The sequence below is a fragment of the Loxodonta africana genome, chromosome 13, assembly GCF_030014295.1.
Source record: "Loxodonta africana isolate mLoxAfr1 chromosome 13, mLoxAfr1.hap2, whole genome shotgun sequence".
Taxonomy (NCBI): Eukaryota; Metazoa; Chordata; class Mammalia; order Proboscidea; family Elephantidae; genus Loxodonta; species Loxodonta africana.
The window spans coordinates 87252471-87267828 of NC_087354.1; positions in this window are offsets into that span (position 1 = coordinate 87252471).

Consider the following 15358-nt stretch of genomic DNA (forward strand, 5'->3'; position numbering starts at 1 on the left):
TCACTAAAGAAGATATTCAGGCAGCCAACAGATACATGAGAAAATGCTCTCGATCATTAGCCATTAGAGAAATGCAAATTAAAACTACGATGAGATTCCATCTCACACCAGCAAGGCTGGCATTAATCCAAAAAACACAAAATAATAAATGTTGGAGAGGCTGCGGAGAGATTGGAACTCTCATACACTGCTGGTGGGAATGTAAAATGGTACAACCACTTTGGAAATCTATCTGGCGTTATCTTAAACAGTTAGAAATAGAACTACCATACAACCCAGAAATCCCACTCCTAGGAATATACCCTAGAGATACAAGAGCCTTCATACAAACAGATATATGCACACCCATGTTTATTGCAGCTCTGTTTACAATAGCAAAAAGTTGGAAGCAACCAAGGTGTCCATCAACTGATGAATGGGTAAATAAATTGTGGTATATTCACACAATGGAATACTACGCATCGATAAAGAACAGTGACGAATCTGTGAAACATTTCATAACATGGAGGATCCTGGAAGGCATTATGCTGAGCGAAATGAGTCAGAGGCAAAAGGACAAATATTGTATAAGACCACTATTATAAGATCTTGAGAAATAGTAAACCTGAGAAGAACACATACTTTTGTGGTTACGAGGGGGGGAGGGAGGGAGGGGGGGAGAGGGTTTTTTATTGATTAATCAGTAGATAAGAACTGTTTTAGGTGAAGGGAAAGACAACACTCAATACATGGAAGGTCAGCTCAATTGGACTGGACCAAAAGCAGTTTCCGGGATAAAATGAATGCTTCAAAGGTCAGCGGAGCAAGCGCGGGGGTCTGGGGAACATGGTTTGCGGGGACTTCTAAGTCAATTGGCAAAATAATTCTATTATGAAAACATTCTGCATCCCACTTTGAAATATGGCGTCTGGGGTCTTAAATGCTAAGAAGCGGCCATCTAAGATGCAGCAATTGGTCTCAACCCACCTGGAGCAAAGGAAAATGAAGAACACCAAGGTCACACGACAACTAAGAGCCCAAGAGACAGAAAGGGCCACATGAACCAGAGACCTACATCATCCTGAGACCAGAAGAACTAGTTGGTGCCCGGCCACAATCGATGACTGCCCTGACAGGGAGCACAGCAGAGGACCCCTGAGGGAGCAGGAGATCAGTGGGATACAGACCCCAAATTCTCATAAAAAGACCAAACTTAATGGTCTGACTGAGACTGGAGGAATCCCGGCGGCCATGCTCCCCAGACCTTCTGTCGGCACAGGACAGGAACCATCCCCGAAGACAACTCATCAGAAATGAAAGGGACTGGTCAGCAGGTGGGAGAGAGACGCTGATGAAGAGTGAGCTAATTATATCAGGTGGACACCTGAGATTGTGTTGGCAACTCTTGTCTGGAGGGGGGATGGGAGGATAGAGAGAGAGAGGGAAGCCGGCAAAATTGTCAAGAAAGGAGAGACTGAAAGGGCTGACTCAAGAGGTGGAGAGCAAGTGGGAGTAGGGAGTGAGATGTATGTAAACTTATATGTGACAGACTGATTGGATTTGTAAACGTTCTCTTGAAGCTTAATAAAAGTTATTAAAAAAAAACAGAACTTTTTGGCATTGTTCAATAAAAGAAAATTTAGGATTACTGAATTAGATGTCAAATTGGCAACATTTCTTATTCAGACTCACCTTTCAGTCTCTTATTAACATAAAAATAAGTTTTTATAACATTTTAGCTAATGTTAGAAGTATGTAATGGGTGAAAATAAGAACTCATATAAAAGACGTCTGTGTTGCAAAGCAAAGTAATAAACAAAAATAATAAAAATAATATAATCCTCTTGAGTTTTGTGCTAATTAGGATGATTTGTTTCTGGTTACCAAATGAAGTTAGAGTTGAAATGTGTCAAATCATTGAACAGAATGGAAAATTTCAGAGGAAACGTTAATTGCTTAGAAAGCCCAGATTAAATTTGCTTGAAAAAAATACTGCAGAAAAGTTCAGTTTTATGTTAGCACTCCGTTTAATAAATTAATTTTGTCCAACAAAATTACTGTTGTAAACTAGCTCCAAAACTTTCATTGGTCTAACTTGTAGAGTAATCCAGTATTCCAGTGCCATCGAGTTGATTCCAACTCATAGTGACCCTAGGAAAGAGTAGAACTGCCCCATAGAGTTTCCAAGGAGCACCTGGGGGATTCAAACTGACGACCTTTGGTTAGCAGCCGTAGCACTTAACCACTACGCCACCAGGAGTAATAAAAAAAATAGACTCCTTGAATTTTAAATCCAGAAGCTTGAACAGAGTTGGCTCACTCATTCAACTACTTCATTTCATAAAGACTTGGTTATACTTACTATTTCTATGTTACAAACCCTACAATACATTGTTATAATTATTCATAAAATTTTAAATATATCAGAGAAGTGGAGTGAGAAAGGAGGAAACTATACATGTATAGTGTATACATTCATTTAACTTCATTTACAGTTTATGATTATTTTCATTTGCCCCTTTTTATTTGATTCCAGTTGCCGTATGATGTCATTTTTGTACTCCAATATTGTTCCCACCCTGTGTTTTCCTCTCTAATTCTCCAATATACTACATTTCTATACATTATAAACCCAAAATAAAATCATGCACACGCACACACATAATCTTAAAAAGTTACTCTTTTAATCAATTAAGAGAAAGTAGAAGAAAATATAATACGACATTCTTTTTGCTAAATTACTTGCCGTGATCGTTAAGGTCATGTGTCAACTTGGTTGGACCATGCTTCTCAGTGGTTTGGCAATTATGATGTAGTTTGGCAGTCCTATGATGTGATCACTTCCATGATGAAATTTGATATAATGTCATTACCTCCATGACAAGATCTGCTGTCGAAGGGCAGTTTTCTTGGGCATGTGGCCTGCAATGAATATATGTGGACTTTCTGGAAAAGTTCATGGGCTTTTACCCACTCTGGATCCTGCAGCCAGCTCTGTTAGTCTGACCTCCGGTTCTTGGGTCTTGAGCTAGCAACTTACCCATGGCGTTGCTTGCCGATCTTGGGATTTGTCAGTCTTCACAGACTGTGAGCAAGAGGTCTGCTGCCTGACCTGCTGATCTTTGGTTTCTTTCTTTTTTTCTCTTCCAGCATTTTAAATGTCATTCTACCGCATTCTGGTCCCCATTGTTTCTGGTAGAAATCAGTTATTAATCTTACTGAGGTTCCCTTTTATATGATATGTCATTTTTCTCTTGCTGCTTTCAAGATGTTCTCCTTGTCATTGGCTTTCAGCATTTTGACTATGATGTGTCTTGGTATGAATCTCTTTCCATTTATCTTATTTGAAGTTTATTGAGATTCTTGGATGGGTACATTAATGTTATTGATCACATTTGGAAAGCTTTAGCTATTATTCTGTTGAATAATTTTTCTACCCATTTTTCTCTCTTTTTTTTCCTCTGGTACTCCCAGCAAACATGTTGTTCTAAACAGTGTCTCACATTTCTCTGAAGTTCTGTTAATTTTTATTTCTTTCTTTTCTTCAGATTGGATGATTTCTATTGATCTATCTTCAAGTTCACTGATTATTTATTCTGTACATACAAATATTCTGTCTGAACCCATACAGGAAATTTTTAATTTCAGTTATTGTGCTTTTTTACTTCGGAATCTCCTTTGGGTTCTTTTATTTACAATTTGTGTCACTTTATTTATTTAGTTTTCTCTACTTGATGAGGTGTTGTCATCAGACTTTCCTTTAATTGTTTAGATCTGACCTCCTTTAGTTCTTTAAACATATTTATAGTGACTGTTTTGAAGTCTTGTCTGCTAAGGCCAGCATCTGAACCACTTCAAAAAATGTTTCAGTTGTCTACTTTTTAGCCTGTTTAAGGGTCACACTTTAGTTTCTTATCACGTCTTCTGGTTCTATGTTGAAAACAAAACACTTTAAATAATATATTGAAACACCTCTGTATACTGGGTCCCCTCAATAGATTGATGGTATTGTTGCTATGTGCTTGGTCATTTTCGTTTGCTTGTTTGTTTAGTGACTTGGCTGAACTCTTAATTTTTTTTTTTTTCTCCAATCCCTTTTCTCTTTCCTTTTTGGACTACAGTGACAAGTATGTTAGGCTTTTTAGTAGTTCACACAAGTGTCTTAGATCTCTTCATTTATGTTCAGTCTTATTTCTCTCGTTTTTCAAATTGAAAATTTTTAATAGCTTATTTTCAAGTTTACTAACTCTTTGTCATCTGCATTCTGCTACTGAACCCATTCAGTGCGATATTTTTATTTTTTCCCTCAGATACTCCATTATTCATTTCCAAAGTTCCCATTTGGTTCTTTTTCTAAGTAGTTTCTATTTCAATTCTGATATTACTTGTTTTTATCTTATTATTACATTTTTCATTTTCTGTTTGCTTTCCTCTGCCTCTCTAAGTCTTTGCTATGTTGGTTTTGGTCTGCCATCCTCATGTGTTAGTCAGGGGTTCATCTGAGGCTTGCACTAGTGGTTCAAATCTCAGTGCAGTTTTCAAAGCCTTCACTATGTTGTTTGAGTTTGCCCTGTGCTGTGTAGCTTACTGACGAGGCTGAAAAACGTGTGTGTTTATACGCAGAACTAGGAAATCTCCAGCTTTCTCCCTTGTGTCATCCTTCACTCCTGTGGAGAACCATTTTACTGGTTCCTCTGGACAGGAAGATGGAATATATATTGTAGTTTTATCCTGTCTACACTGCTGCAGTTCTCTGAAACTGGGTCCCACCCATAGGGTAAAGCTGAGAGAGAGAAAATAGTGACCACGGTAGCAATGGGAAATTATCCCTGCATGGGCTACTTACCTGAGTTTGACTCCTTTTCACAATCTACCCTCTTTTGATTACTTTTCTAGGTTTTCTGATAGTTGCAGTAAATTTTAGGTGTCATCAATAGGAAGGAGAGTTGTGATGGGCTTATACTATAGCTGAAATCTCTTTGCATATTTTTTCTCAAGCATAAAATATTAGAAATAATAAATCACCGAAGGCCCTCAATTTACAAATTAGGGAATGCAAACCTGAATTGATCTCAGTTACTACTATAATTACCATTATAGAGGCATCAATAAAATTTGTATTCTTAAATGAAGTGTTACATGAGAAACACTTATGAAAATAAGATTTAGAGAAGTAATTAAAATAAGATTGTGGAGTAATGCATTTGTTTTTTCACTCAATCAACACATTTTTATTTAGCACTAACAAAGTACCAATCACTGTCCCAGTTTTAATTTCAAATTAAATGTTGAATGTTTGTAAGCTAGCTAATGAAAATGAAAAAATAAACTGACAAACATTCCAAATTAGTATTGTTTGCAAGTTAAGGTTAGAGATTAAAGTCTCAACAAACTAAATTATTTTCAACATCTCACGCTGAAATGGCATTAGAATGTATTTTATGCAAGAAAACCCCATATTCAAGTTTATTGTAATTTATTACAGAATTACATTGCCTTGGACCTACGTAACTTGGGCACTAGGTTTGTGTGTGTATTTACTGACAGGACAAATTATTCTTGTGGCATTTTCAGTGCAGAGACATGATGAGGAGGACAAGAATTGAACAAGTCCCATGATGCCAAAAACTTTAGAAAGAATACCAAATTCTACCACTCTGGATGCAAGACTTCTTCATAAATTTGTCTCCTACACTTTTCATATGACATTATTATGATCTCTTAGAGCTTAAAATCAGCACAATTTGTCATATATTTTCCATGTATTTTTCAAGACTTTACCCAGTTTATACCATTCGGTTGGCATTACAGACGTGAGCCCAGTCACCTTCACTAAATTTTCTTTTTAATTTTAACACATCTTCAAGTGACTCACATGATGTTCTGCATATTCTTGACACTACTTATGTATTTCTGGCTGTCAGGCCAATGGTTTGGGTATGTTGAGGTAAAATGAATAAGGTAAATAAATATAGTATATAAAAGATCTCTAGTTAGGAATCCAAAATAACCTCAAATGCTTCCTTTCCTTCCCCCAAACTAGTATTTTTATTCATAAAGTTAATTGCTCACTATGGTATTGCGTTATTCTGATTTAAAGCAAGAGCGGAAGTAAGTTTTTTTTTCAATAAATTTTATTGTAGTTTAGATGAAGGTTTACAGAACAAACTAGTTTCTTATTAAGCAGTCAGTACATGCATTGTACATAAAAGGGTGTCCGGGAGCCATACTCTCAGGGTTTCTCCAGTCTCTGTCAGGCCAGCAAGCCTGGTCTTTCTTTGTTGAGTTAGAATTTTGTTCTACATTTTTCTCCAGCTCTGTCGAGGACCCTCTACCGTGATCCCTGTCAGAGCAGTCAGTGTTGGTAGCTGGCACCACCTAGTTGTACTGGACTAAGTCTGGGAGAGGCAGTGGTAGATGTGGTCTATTAGTCCTTTGGACTAATCTTTCCCTTGTGTATCTTCAGTTTTCTTCATTCTTCCTTGCTCCTGAAGGGACCAGTGGGGTATCCTAGATGTCCACTCACAGGCTTTTAAGACCCCAGAAGCTACTCACCAAAGTGGAGTGTAGAACATATTCTTTATAAACTGTGTTATGCCAATTGAGCTAAGTGTTTCCTAAAACACAGCAACTCCACCCATCAATTCTATCCCTCAGGGAGTTTGAATGTGTTTATAGAGCGCCTATGACTTTGCCTGGCTTCCCCAGTATTAAGTACTGCCTTACCCCTTACCAAAGTTACCACTTATCTATTGTCTATTTAGCGTTTTTCCATCCTCACCCTTCCCCTCACTTGTAACCATCAAAGATTGTTTCATTTTGTGGGTAAACCTTCTCACGAGTTTTTACAGTAATGGTCTCATACAATATTTGTCCCTTTGTGATTGGCTTATTTCACTCAGCATAACGTCCTCCATATTCACGCATGTTATGAAATGCTTCACAGATACATCATTGTTCTTTACCATTGCGTAGTACTCCATTGGAAACCCTGGTGGCGTAGTGGTTAAGTGCTACAGCTGCTAACCAAAGGGTCAGCAGTTTGAATCTGCCAGGCACTCCTTGGAAACTCTATGGGGCAGTTCTACCCCGTCCTATACGGTCGCTATGAGTTGGAATAGACTCAACGGCACTGGGTTTGGTTTTTGTTTTTGGTTTAATACTCCATTGTGTGTACGTACCACAGTCTTATTATGCGTTCATTTGTTGATGGTCATTTAGGTTGTTTCCACCTTTTTGCTATTGTGAACAATGCTGCAACAAACATGGCTGTGCATATGTCTATTCATGTGACAACTCTTATGTTTCTAGAATATATTCCTAGGAGTGGGATTGCTGGATCATATGGTATTTCTATTTCTAGCTTTCTAGAAAGCACCATATCATTTTCCAAAATGGTTGTATCATTTTGCGTTCCCACCAGCAGTGGCAAAGAGCTCCTATTTCCTTACAGCCTCTCCGACATTTGTTATTTCCTGTTTTCTTGATTTCTGCCAGTAAGGACAAGGTGAGATGGTATCTCATTGTGGTTTTTATTTGCATTTCTCTAATGGCTAGTGATCCCAAGCATTTTCTCATGTGTCTGTTGGCCCCTTGAATGTCTTCTTTGATGAAGTGTCTGTTCCTTTCCTTTGCCCATTTCTTAATTGACCTATTTGTCTTTCTGTCATAGAGGTGTTGGATTTTCTTGAAGATTTTAGAGATTAGACCTTAGCCTGATTTGTAATAGCCCAAAAAATTTTCCCAGTCTGTTGGTTCTCTTTTTACTCTTTTGGTCAAGTCTTTTGATGACTATAAGTATTTAAGTTTTAGAAGATCTTAGTTATCTAGCTTATTGTCTGGATTTTGCCTATTGTTGGTTGTGGTTTGTATGTTGTTAATGCCATATATTAGGGCCTCTAGTGTTGATCTAATTTTTTTCCTCTATGAATTTCATAGTTTTTGGCTTTATATTTAGGTCTCTGATCCATTTTGAGTTAGTTTTTGTGTATGGTATGAGGTATGGCTCCTGTTTCACTTTTTTGCAGATGGATCTAGTTTTGCCAGCACGATTTGTTAAAAACACTGTCTTTTCCCCATTTGATGGACTTTGAGCCATGGTTGAAGATCAGGTGACCATAGGTATATGGATTTACATCTGGGTTCTCAATTCTCTTCCACTGGTCAGTGTATCTGTCATTGTACCAGTACCAGGCTGTTTTGACTACCATAGCTGTATAGTAGGTTCTGAGATCAGGTAGTGTGAGTCCTCCTACTTTATTCTTCTTCAATAGTGCTTTACTTTTCTGGGGCTTCTTCCCTTTCCATATAAAGTTAATGATAAGTTTTTCCATCTCTTTAAAAAATGTTGTTGGTATTTGGATTGGGATTGCATCGTATTTGTAAATCACTTTGGGTAAGAATTGTCATTTTTACGAAGTGTTTACCTATCCATGAGGAGGGTATGTCTTAACATTTATGTATATCTCTTCTGCTTTCTCGAAACAGTGTTTTGTAGTTTTCTTCATATAGGTCCTTTACATTCCTGGTTATATTTATTCCTAAGAATTTTATTTTTTTAGGGGTATTATAAATAGTATTGGTTTCTTGATTTCCTTTTCATCATTCTCTTTATTGGTGTATAGGAATCCAACTGATTTTTGTATGTTTATCTTATATCCTGCTTCTGTGCTCAATCTTTCTATTAGTTCCAGTCGTTTTCTCATGAAATCTTTTGGGTTTTCTCTATATAGTATTGTATCATCTGCAAATAGGGAGAGTTTAACATCTTCGTTACCGATCTGGATGCCCTTTATTTTTTTTCTTGCCTCATTGCTCTAGCTAGAACTTCTAGCACAGTGTTAAACAGGAGTGGTGATAAAGGGCATCCTCGCCTTGTTCCTGTTCTCAAGGGGAATGTCTTCAGCCTCTCTGTGTACAGAATGATGCTGACTGTTGGTTTTGCATAGATGCCCTTTGTTATATTGAGAAATTTCCCTTCTATATCTATTTTATTGACAGTTATTATCAGGAATCGGTGTTGGACTTTGTCAAATGCCTTTTCCTCATCTATTGAGATGATCATGTGATTCTTTTCTTTCCTTTTATTTATGTGGGGGATTAAGTTGATTGATTTTCTAATGCTGAACCATCCTTGCATACCTGGTATGAAGCCTACATGGTTCTGATGTATTGTTTTTTTGATATGATGCTGAATTCTATCGGCTAGAATTTTGTTAGAGGATTTTTGCATCTATATTTATGAGAGACATTGGTCTGTAATTTTCTTTTTTTGTGGTGTCTTTGCATGGTTTTGGTATCAGGGTTATGCTGGCTTCATAGAATGAATTCAGCAGTAGCACTTCCTTTTCTATGTTCTGAAATTGTTTGAGTAGTATTGGTATAAGGTCTTCTCTAAATGTTTGGTAGAATTCTCCAATGAAGCCATCTGGGCCAGTGCTTTTTTTTGTTGGGAATTTTTTTATTATTATTATTACCTTTTCAATCTCTTGTTATGGGTCTGTTCAGATTTTCAACCTCATTTAGTGATATTTTGGGTAGGTAGTGTATTTCTGGAAATTTGTCCATTTCCTCTAGGTTTTCAAATTTGTTGGAGTATAGTTTTTCATAGTACTCCATTATGATCTTTTTTATTTGGGTCTGTTGTAAACTCCCCCATTTCATTTCTTATTTGGGTTATTTGCATCCTCTCTTATTTTCCTTTTGTCAGTTTGGCCAGTGGTTTGTCCATTTTGTTGATCCTTTCAAAGAACCAACTTTTAGTTTTGTTGATTCTTTCTATTGTTTTTCTATTCTCTGTTTCATTTATTTCTGCCCTGATCTTTATTATTTCCTTTCCTCCACTGACTGTGGATTTCTTCTGCTCTTCTCTATTTGTTCAAGTTGTGTAGCTAATGTTTGATTTTGTTCCTGTCTTCTTCTTAGATGTATGCATCTATTGCTGTAAATTGGCCTCTGAGCACTGCCTTTGCTGTGTCCCAAAGGTTTTGTTATGATGTGTTTTCATTCTCATTTGATTCTAGGAATTTTTTGATTCCATCTCTGATTTCTTCTATTACCCAGTTGTTTTTAAGCAGGGTGTTATTCAATTTCCATGCAACTGATTTTTTTTTTTTCCATGCTCTTTCTGTTTTTAATTTCTGCTTTGATGGTCTGAAAAGATACTTTGTAATATCTCAACTTTTTGGATTTTGTTGAGGGTTGCTCTGTGGCCTAAAATGTGGTCTATTGACGGCAGCTGGGTTGGGATTCTAGAGAACATTCCATGTGCTTTGGAAAAGAATGTGTACTTTGCAGCTGTTGGGTGGAGTGTTCTGTACATGGCTATGCGGTCAAGTTGGCTGATTTTGCCCTTTAGCTCTTCCATGTCTTTGCTGAGTTTCTTTCTAGATGCTCTCTCCATTACTGACAGTGGTGTGTTAATGTGTCCTACTATTATTGTGAAACTGTCAATTTCTCTTTCCAGGGCTGTTAGAGTTTGTTTTATGTGTTTTGGATCCCTGTCATTGGGTGCATAGATGTTTATTACTGTTAAGTCTCCATGATGGATTGTCCTTTTAATCATTATATAGTGCACTACTTTGTCTTTTGTGGTAGATTTTGTTTTAAAGTCTATTTTATGTGAGGTTAGTATTGCCACTCCTGCTCTTTTTTGGCAGCAATTTGCTTGATATATTTTTTCCATCTTTTGATATTTAATAAATTTATGTCTTTGCTTCTAAGGTGTTTCTCTTGTAGACAGCATATTGATGGATGCTGTTTTTTTATCCATTCTGTCACTCTGTCTCTTTATGGGTGCATTTAGGCCATTAAATTCAGTGCGATAGGTGTGAGTTTATTGCTGTCATTTTGTAGTTTTTTTGTGTGTGTGTGGTGCTGAAGTTTTCTTTGTTCCTCTTACTCTCCTGTGCTGGGTTCCTTTTGTTTGTGGATTTATTTTTCATTTCTTTTGTTTTGTAGATTTTGTTTTTATTGAGGCTTTATGTTTTTCTTCTTTATTTTGATGAGTAGGGCTGTTAACTTTCTTTGTGGTTACCTTGAAATTTACTTTATCTTCCTGGGTTTGAATCAATCTATTATTACTTGATGTCACCTTGCCTTCTTCTCCATTCAAAAGTCCTATACCTACACAATTTAGTCCTTCTTTTATTTTTCTGATGTTGTTGTCATTTACAGATTAACCTCTCTGGTTCCCTGTTGCAATTATTTTGGTTTTGGGTAATCCTTGAGAGTTCGTTTCCTACGTCTGTATCTGGCTGATACAATCTTGCATCTTAGATTCAGGACGTGGTCTGATGTTGTTTGTTCTCAGATCAAAGGTCTCCCTTTAATAATTCTTGTAAATTTGGTTTGGTTTTTACATATTCCCTAAATTTCTCTTTATCTGGAAATATCCTAATTTCACCATCATATTTGAACAAGAGTTTTGCAAGATATATTATTCTTGGTTGGCAATTTTTTTTTTTCAAGGTTTTATATATGTCATCCCATGGCCTTCTTGCCTGCATGGTTTCTTCCAAATAATCAGAGCTTACTGTTATCGTTTCTCGTTGGTATGTGACTTTTTGTTTTTCTTGAGCTGCTCTCAGTAGTTTTTCTTTGTCTTTGGTTTTAGCAAGTGTGATTATGATATGCCTTGGTGATTTTCTTTTGGTGGCTATCCTATATGGGGTTCGTTGAGCTTCTTGGGTGGTCAGCTTTACATCTTTCATGATATTAGGGAAGTTTTCTGTCAGCAATTCTCCATTGATCCTCTCTGAGTTTTCTGTTTTCTCCCCCTGTTTTGGAATTTGATCAATGGTGGATTTTTGCTTTTGATTGTATCCCACATAATTCTCAGGCTTTCTTCATTTTCCTTTGTTCTTTTTCTGATTTTTCCTCAAACAGAGTTGTATCCAAGTGTTTGTCTTCAATTTGCTAACCCTGTCTTCCATCATTTCAAACCTGCTCCTCAGCTCTTCTATGACACTATCAATTTCTGAAATCTTGTTTATCTTTTTTATTTCTAATTGCTGTTTTTGCTTGATTTTTAGTTGTGAATTTATTATGGTGTTTTGTTCCTGTATTATTTTCCTGAATTCTTACATTTTTTTGGTCTGTATTTTCCATGAATTTGTCTGCCTTTGCCATAAATTTGTCTATTTTTTCCTCATTTCTATCTACTTTTTGCTTCAACTCTTGGATAGCTCTGTATATTAGAGATTTGAATTCTCTGTCAGGTAGTTCTAGTGCCTTTTCTTCTGCTGGAAAGTCATCTGGTGTTTTATTTTGGAAGCCTACTGGAACCATCCTGTCCTTTTTTTTCTTAATATGTCTTGATATTGTCTGCTGTCTTCAGGGCATTCAGTAGTTAATTCTTCATTTATTGATCATAGATCTCTTTCTTTTGTCCTGCTTTTTTGGTTCTATTGGGTTATGTCTGAGCAGGCGGACTGTGCTTTCTTTTTTGTTTGCTCGTCGTCTGTGGCCACGATACTTTTCACCTCCTCATCCAAGGGACAGGGCCAGTCACTCAGGTATGGTGCAACTAGGCAATCTAGCTGAAGGAGAGTGGCTGGGGTGGGTTGTTTGTGGCTTGTATTAGGGATGACAGATCTGGCCAGGAATTAGTGGTGGGTCAGTTTCAGTAGGCTATGTCTGTGCTGTTCGGGGGTGTGATGTTCAGCTCACAGTGCAGTTAGGCAGGAAGGAGGGGGAGTTTTTGACATGTGAAGCTGATACAGCTATGAGATAAAAGAGAGAGAGAGAGAGAGAGAGAAGAGGAGCCACAAACAAACAAAGAGTGCTAAGGGAGCTTATCATCTGGAGTGGAGAGATGAGGAACTGAGAATTGGAGAAAAAAAAAAGAAAAAAAAAACTACATAACAATTTGGAAGAAAAAAAAATCAATAAATAAAAGCCCACAGGAGTCGCACTGGAGCAGCTGCAAAAATCTGGAGAAGTGGATCCCAGGGTGAGCAATGTAGCCTGTCTAGAGGGTGTATAGATGTCACACAGTGCCAGGTAATTAGGAGACAGGAAAAGAAGGTAAATATAGAGTGACAAGATCTGAGAAATGAAGAGCGACAGGAAGGAAAAAATAGGAAAAAAAAAAAAAAGAGAGAGAAATAAAAATGAAATGCCCCCAGGGATCCCACTTATGCAGCTGTTCAGATTGGGGGAGTGGCTTCTAAGGCGTGCAGTGCAGCCCAGCTAGAAGGGGTTCCCAAGACATAAAAAGAAAAATAAACAAAACAGATCAAAACAAAACAAAAACAAACGAAAGCCTCGAGGATTCTACCAGCGTGGTGTCACCGGCCAGGAGAGTGGTTTCCCAGTCAAGCAGGGCTTCACAGCCTTTCAAAAGGAAGCAAAGATGTCACATGGAGCCAGGTGATCAAGAGAAAAGAGGGGGAGGTGGTGGGAGGCACAGAAGAAACCAAAGAAATGGAAAAAATTAGCACCAGCAGCAGAAAAATGGCGCTCAGATAGCCGACCAGTGTGGGTGGGGTGAATCCAAGCATCCTGGGGTGGAAGTAGTTGCCTCTGGGCCAAGAGACTGCAGCTGGCAAGAAGCAGAGGAGGTGGGGGATGAGAAGAAAGGGGGCTAGGAAAGCGTATATTTCTGGTTACCAGGTGCTCTGTCTCCTGCTGGGAACTTCTTGAAGCTGCTTTCTCATACTCCCTGTTCTCCCATCTCTGATGTATGTGGGACAAATCCAATCAGCATGGACACTGCACTTTTAAGCCTGCCAAGCCACTGCAGCTGGCCAGGAAGCATGGAGGTAGAGCAGTGGGCAGAGGATGGCGGGTGGGAAAGCATGTATCACTGGTTACCAGGTGCTCTGTCTCTTGCTGGGAGCTCTGTGAATCTGCTTTCCCATGTTCCCTGTCTGCCTATCTCCAGCAAGAGTCCAAGATGGCGAATCCATACTGTGTTAGCGATAGGGGACATCTGCACATATCTCTCTTTGCTGTCTGTTCTCAGTTTCTTATTCCATTTGCTGTTTGACTGAGTTCTTTAACTCCTCATTTGGCACTTCGGGTTCCAGGAATGATGTTTGTCTCTGTTTTATTTAGTTTTTCAGGTCTTTGCTGTGGCAGGACGGTGTGATGTTTCTACGGTGCCAGGTTGGCCAGAAGTCAGAAGTAAGTATTTTTGAGGAACTTAGAATTGTAATTGGTCTTGTAAGAAAAGTGTAAGAACTTGTGAAACATGTGCTTTGTTTCTTTTGACTGAAAACTTCATTATATTTCTTTCTGCCTGCAGAAAGAGCTTGTTAGCTACAACATACAGGGTTTGTCTAACCAGTTTTGGGGTCTATTAATTTCTTTTATAAACCATGTCTGTTTGGCAACCTCAGGCTTTACTTTGACCATCTGCCCGAGAGGTTCAGGACATTTCCTAATAGAAATTTTAACTGGAGTGATAAACTATTCTTTACGCAGTGCACAAACCTGAATACCCTAAGTTAAATTATTTCCAACCACTTAAAATAAGACCAGGTTATAAAAAACAACAATGTAGAAAGGGTGTTAAAGAAGTTATCTGTATAAATTTAAACAATTTATGTGGAACAGATTTCTACTGGTATTGAAATAAAAACTTGAAAAATGTCTTCCATTCAAGAAAAAAAGATTTTTAATAAATCCAGAGTATTTTAGGCTTTTATAATGAAATTATAAATTAAATTTATGTATTTATGAAGAATTTTAATGTGAATGAAAAATATTTTTATAATTACTAAGTACGTAGTACATTCTTGCTTTATTAGATAGTGTCTTAGGGTACTCTAGAGAAATAAAAGCAATGACTTATCTGTCTATCTATCTGCCTATCTGTATCAGTCTATCTAAATCTACCTATCTATCAATATATACAGAGAGAGAGATTGTCTCATGCAATTCCAGAGACTGGTAAGTCCAAAATCCATAGGTCAGGTGGCAGGCTGTAGACTCTTGCAAGCTTATATCCTAAGACCTGTAGGTTAGGCGATGGAAAGAATACAGAGAAGACAGCAAGAGAGAGTTCTGCCAAAATATTTTATAGTATGGAGGTAGAAAACATTCTAAGAAAACTCCCTTCTTAACAAAATGATTGATTACATACGTTAGATTACATCATGGAAGAGCAACTAGAGTAGTGTTTTTCCAAGCTATTGGGAACTACAGCCTAGCCAAACTGACACATAAAATTAACCATCACAGTTCACCCCTTGTTGACTAGGCAGCCATAGACATCTTCTTAAACAATATGTAATCTCCAAATAAAGACAATAGAACGTCATACTTCTGTCTAACATGATACAATTAACATGGGTACAACTAAAAATTCACTAATCCCTTTTACATCTTATGTGTTATGATAAGTAATGGGATAAGAGAAGGAGGAAAATAAGAT